The following is a 6,823-nucleotide window of genomic DNA, read 5'->3' as shown; positions in this document are numbered from 1 at the left end:
TCGTGCCAAAACAATCCAGGATTTTATTTGTTAAGAAATTATTTTTATAAGTTAATAAGATGTGGGATATTGTTTTCTTACATATGTAAGTATCTGTTAAATATATGATGACAATAAAAATAATATATAATAACATATAAAATAATTTAAATATATATAATATAGTTAGAAGGGAAACATAAGTTGGACCTGGCGTTCCTATTCTTATATAGAAAAATAGAGCAGACCTCTGTGTTTTCTTCAAAAAAATACATAAATTGGGCTGCCAAAAATAAAGCCTCGGATGGGAGGTCCATAGGCCGGTCAATACATGACGGCCCTAAGAAAATACAAACAGGCCTATGGACCTCCCATCCGAGGTCGTGGGCTACGCATGTTAAAAATGAAAGCCTAGACGGGGCAGCCCAAAACCACGTCCAACACTTGCCAAAACTTCGTCCCTCGTTTTCTCTGTGTTTTGCACACTCCACATTGTGTGGGCATTTTTACTGTGCATCATATGAAGATGTGCTATGCATGAATGTTGATCAGCATGATGTTAACTAGCTGGTAGTTCCATTTTCGACCATGAATAAAACTTCCAACATGATGTAACCCTGTTTGAAAAGGCTGTGTTAATATAAATGCTCTGCCTCTGAAAGTTGCAGTTTCTTATCTGAAACTGAACTTGCAGTTTCTTATCTGAAACTAAAACTTGCAGTTTCTTCTCTGAGAATCACATTGTCTGCACTTTTATACTCCTATGAAACTACATTTTTTAAGTGCTAAAAATAGATCTCTAAATTCATAAAATACTTCATATGCTCAATACTGCAAATCTGAAATTCAAAAGACATTCATATCTGAAAGTACTCTCGAAATACACAACACAAAACACAATTCACAACCTGTAAATACTGACAACCCTAAGCTCCTCCTGACAATTCACAACCTGCCCGACTATTGGGCTGGGGGGGGCAGCCCCCTCCTATTCCTCGGCAGCAGACAGCCGCCCCGTGAGACGATGTGAACGGCGAGGGAGACGATGGCGGGGAAGCATCGTCGGGCCAACTGCTTTTCTCCTCTTGCAGTTGGGTTCGGTCGACGAAGACTCCACCGGCTCGCTCTGGCAGGACACCCTCACAAACGGCACCCTGTAGATGCTCGATCCTTCAATCTCTGGTGGATGCTCCATCTGGGATCAATACTCCCACCACCGCTCCCTCACGATCCGGTGAATCTGTTTGCTCCATGGCCCAGAGGAGCAGCTCTATGTACTCCGGCGTGACTCCCTCCGGGAGTATCGCTGCCTTTTCACTCTGTTGAAGATATTTGGCCATGGATGTCGCCGTCGCTGCTAGTTGGTCCTTGTTGTCAAACCAAGATTGTATCTCCAACATCCTAGCTAGCTTCATAGGGTCGCTGAGGGAGTCCTGGATTAGGGGGTATCCGGACATCCGAATTATATCCTTTGGCCGGACTGTTGGACCATGAAGATACAAGATTGAAGACTTCGTCCCTTGTCCAGATGGGACTCTACTTGGCGTGGAAGGCAAGCTAGGCAATACGGATATGTATATCTCCTCCTTTGTAACCGACCTTGTGTAACCCTAGCCCCCTCCGGTGTCTATATAAACCGGAGGGTTTTAGTCCGTAGGACAACATACAATCATACATAGGCTAGCTTCTAGGGTTTAGCCTCTCCGATCTCATGGTAGATCAACTCTTGTACTACCCATATTATCAAGAATAATCAAGCAGGACAGAGGGTTTTACCTCCATCAAGAGGGCCCGAACCTGGGTAAAACATCGTGTCCCCTGCCTCCTGTTACCATCCGCCTTAGACGCACAGTTCGAGACCCCCTACCCGAGATCCGCCGGTTTTGACACCGACATTGGTGCTTTCATTGAGAGTTCCTCTGTGTCATCACCGTAAGGAAGGATGCCTCATCTCGTTGTTAAAAACAACATTACCACCGAGGGAGACCTGGCTGTCGGCCAAACTCTCCGGCTAGGCAGTTTCATCATGACCGCCTGTTCGGCTGCTGCACCGACGATGACTTCTCGGGTCATCGAAAACAGCCTCCATGTCGGCTCGGAATTCGCCGAGAAGATGGATCCAATGGAGCTCTCTTCCCTAAACGAGCTCTTGGATCGCATCGCCGCCTTGGGAGTCGCTACGGACTATGATCAGATTGGGCTTAAACCCGATCAAAGGGAGATTAACTCTCCATCGGTCACCCATCATGTTGCGGTGGTGGAGGAACAATGCGGCGATTCTTCCTCTATCTTGAGGACTAACTATGTCCGGATTCCTGAGCTCTCTAAGCCGGATACCCCGTTTACGGGAGGACATCACCCAAGCCCTGAACCTAGAGTCAGGCAGCGGGCCAGACTCATCGGGCAACATCCTGGAATCCAAACTTCCAAGATCGGAAACCCCTCGGCCCCTGGGTCTCAGATCGGGTAGGGGTTCGGACTCAAACCCACCCACCCACCCAGACATAAACGATCTTTCCCACATCAGGCAAGAGCCCCATGAAACAATACATCATTATTAGGCCAGATTCCTCCTTGTGATTAACAAGGTTAAGGACTACCGCGAGGAAGACGCAGTCTCACTTTTCTGCAGTAACTGCATGGACAAGGGAATCCTTAACGCCATAAGTCGCCATGACATATCACGCTTCGCTGACTTGGCGTCCATAGTACGAAAGTACTGTGCGATTGAAAGTGCCTAGAAAACCGAAACGAAATTTTGGGATAATCCGGCTCCGAATATACACCCAGTCCGAAGTAAAAGGTTGCACTATCATAAGACACCCGAGTTAATTACAAAGAAGCAAAAACCCTCTACAGGGCGTGGAACCATATTGGAGGGATGGCTCAACGGACCCTGCAAAATTCATAGTACAGCGGATACCATACCAACAAACAGCCTTAGAGCATGTTGGATACTCCGGCTGGTGGCCAAAAGCGGCGAGGATCTTCTCATCCCAGATGCCACAAAGCACCATCCCAGGAACAACAATACGGTATTAACAGTCTTTGAGACCTTCGCATCAAATAATAGGCGCAAGCGAACACTCCACAGCATTGCCGAAATCTGCCACATAGCAGCAATAAATCCATGGAGTGACACGGCTATTACCTTCAATGCCAGTGACGAACCTAAATTCCGAACAGCCTGAGCACCAGCTGCACTGGTCCTCAGTCCAACTGTGGACATCTTTCGACTCACCAAAGTACTCATGGACGGTGGGAGTGGATTAAACCTCATCTACGAGGAAACTCTTCAAAAAATGGAACTAGACTGGAACCGCATTGAGCAAAGCAGCACAACCTTCAGAGGAATCATCCCCAGTCGGGAAGCACGTTGTGCTGGGAAAATCACACTAGATGTGGTATTCGGCACGCCGGAGAACTATAGGTCCGAAGAAATTACATTCCAAGTGGCCCCGTTCAGTAGTGGATACCACGCCCTCTTGGGACAGGAGGCGTTCATGATCTTCCAAGCCATACCCCATTATGGGTACACGAAGCTCAAAATGCCCGGGCCCAACGGAATCATCACTCTCGTTAGTGATCTAGACACAGCACTCCGCACCGAAAACAAAACAGCCGCATTCGCCCTCGAGGCATCATCCGAAGCCCTTTCGGCCAAGGACTTAACTGCGCTATGCTCCACAGTGGACAGGGACGACGTGATACTTGACAAGAGATCCAAGTCCACCTCTTTTAAACCAGCGGATGGAATAGTCAAATTCCAAGTCCACCCAATGGACCCTACAAAAACAGCCTCCATCGGGGCACAGTTAAACCCCGTCGTGGACGCCGCACTACGAGAGTTCCTGCGCAAGAATTGGGACATATTCGCCTGGCACCCCTCAGACATGCCAGGAATCCCACGCAGGCTGGCCGAGCACAGCCTCAATATCCTAAAGGGATTCAAGCCGGTCAAGCAGGCTCTTCGGCGTTTCTCTGAACCTAAGAGACAGGCTATGGGAGAGGAACTAGCCAAGTTATTGGAGGCCAGATTCATTAGAGAAATAAAACACCCGGACTGGCAAGCAAACTTGGTGATGGTACCAAAGAAGGACAAATCCTGGCGCCTATGTGTCGATTTCAAGGACCTCAACAAGGCTTGCCCAAAGGATCCCTTCCCCCTCCCCCGCATCGATAAAATTATCGATGCCACCGCAGGACACGAGTCATTGTGTTTCCTCGACGCATACTCCGGCTACCACCAAATCAAGATGGCGGAGTCCGACCAAGCCGCAACGGCATTCATCACACCATACGGCCCATTCTGTTTCAACACAATGCCTTTTGGGCTCAAAAACACCGGCGCAACGTATCAACGCATGATTCAGACATGTCTAGAGAAACAGATCGACAAAACAGTAGAGGCATACGTAGATGATGTGGTCGTCAAAACCAAACACGTCGACTCTCTAATAGACGACTTGAGGCTCACATTCGACAACCTCCGAACATACGACATCAAGCTCAATCCGGAAAAATGCGTTTTTGGCGTACCAGCTGGAAAGCTCCTGGGTTTCATTGTCTCCGGTAGAGGAATTGAAGCTAATCCGGCCAAAACTTGAGCTTTTCACAGTTGGCTACCCCAACAGACCTCAAACAAATCCAGAAATTAACTGGATGTGTGGCGGCTCTAAGCCGCTTTATCTCCCGCTTAGGAGAAAAGGCATTACCCCTTTATCGCCTCCTTTGGCGCACCGAACACTTCGAGTGGAAGGACGCCGCCACAGCCGGATTGGAAGAAATAAAAGCCATACTGGCAACCAACCCAATCCTGGCCGCGCCAAACATTGGTGAACCAATGCTATTATACATTGCGGCAACTCATCAGGTTGTAAGCGCAGTGCTCGTCGTCGAACGAGAAGCGGACGGACATAAATTCCCTCTTCACAATCCGGTATATTATGTATCCACTGTCCTCACTCCATGCAAATCACGGTACCCACATTATCAAAAGATAGCCTATGCGGTATTCATGGCATCCCGGAAGCTGTGACACTACTTTCAAGAGTGTTCAATTACACTAGCCTCGGAAGTGTCACTTAATGATATTATAAACAACTGCGATGCCACAGGACGGATTGCCAAATGGGCCATTGATCTCCTCCCGTTCGACATAACGTACAAACCTCGGCGAGCCATTAAATCGCAAGTATTGGCTGACTTTGTCGCCGAATGGACGGAAGCCGAACTCCCTAAAGAGTACGGCGCATACTCCAATTGGATCATGCACTTCGACGGCTCCAAAATGCTGGCCGGTCTGGGGGCTGGCGTCATCCTGACGTCCCCAACCGGAGATACCGTTCAGTACGTACTGCAGATACTGTATACAGACTCCAACAACACAGCCGAATACGAAGCCCTGTTGCATGGTCTTCGGATGGCAGTCTCCATGGGCATTCAACGCCTGGAGGTGCATGGGGATTCGAACCTCGCAATATCCCAAATAAATGGAGACTTCGATGCCAAGGATCCGAAGATGGCGGCCTATCGAAATGCCGTCCTAAAGATGTCAGCTCGGTTCGAGGGGCTCGAATTTCACCATGTGGCTCGGGAAAACAATCAGGCGGCGGATATCCTCGCCCGCATCGGCGCAAAACGCGACGCGGTCCCCCCAACATCTTTTTGGAGAGGTTGTTTAAGCCATCGGTGGTATGGGAAGGGGACACCGGTAACAATAGTCCGGACCCGGCCAAAATGCCCGATACCGAACACTCTGACATAATCGGAGGCTCTGCCACCGAAATAACACCTTCAGCCCACGTAATAATGGCCGTCATCGCCCCGTGGACAGAACCATTCCTGGCCTACCTAACTAGGCAGGAACTTCCCGAGGACCAAAATGAGGCACGCTGCATAGTGCGGCGATCTAAAGCCTACAGGGTCCACGAGGGAGAGTTGTATAAGAAAAGCACTACCGGAGTCCTTCAAAGGTGCATCTCCGAAGAGGAAGGGCGGAAGCTTTTGGCAGAAATTCACGCCGGACTCGGCGGCCACCACGCCGCAGCCCGGGCCCTTGTAAGCAAGGCCTTCCGTATAGGTTTTTATTGGCCGACGGCCCGGGCAGACGCACAGGACTTGGTCCAACGCTGCGCCGGTTGCCAGCTTTTTGCAAACCAAAGCCATATGCCACCCACCGCGCTCCAAACAATCCCCATTACCTGGCCTTTCGCGGTCTGGGGGCTTGACATGGTTGGACCCCTTAAAGGGGGAACCCATAAGAAAAAATACTTACTGGTCATGGTGGATAAATTCACCAAATGGACAGAAGCCAAACCTATTAAAACAGCTGAATCCGGACCGGTGATAGACTTCATATCCGGGGTTGTACACCATTATGGCGTCCCCCATAGCATCATCACTGACAATGGCACGAACTTCACGGTCGACGAGGTAACACTCTGGTGCAGCAACATGGGCATCAAGCTCGATTATGCTTCCGTCTATCACCCACAAACCAACGGCCAAGTTGAGCGAGCAAATGGTCTTATCATGAGCGGCATTAAACCCAGATTAGTGCGGTCCTTAAAGGAGTCTAACACGCACTGGGTAGAGGAGCTCGACTCCGTACTCTGGGGGCTGCGGACCACGCCGAATCGCACTACCAGATATACACCCTTCTTTCTGGTGTACGGTGCAGAGGCAGTTTTGCCCTGCGACATAATTCATGACTCACCTCGAGTGTGCATGTACGAAGAAAGAGAAGCCGAGCTCGATCGGCAGGACAGTCTGGACACCCTGGAGGAGGAGCACAACGTGGCAAAAGCCCTTCCCGCATTTTATCAGCAACAGGCTCGCAGAT

The sequence above is a fragment of the Triticum aestivum genome, chromosome 7A (genome assembly GCF_018294505.1).
Source record: "Triticum aestivum cultivar Chinese Spring chromosome 7A, IWGSC CS RefSeq v2.1, whole genome shotgun sequence".
In the NCBI taxonomy this organism is placed as follows: domain Eukaryota; kingdom Viridiplantae; phylum Streptophyta; class Magnoliopsida; order Poales; family Poaceae; genus Triticum; species Triticum aestivum.
The sequence above is the reverse complement of the archived record's forward strand: the minus strand, read 5'-3'. Positions refer to the sequence as shown.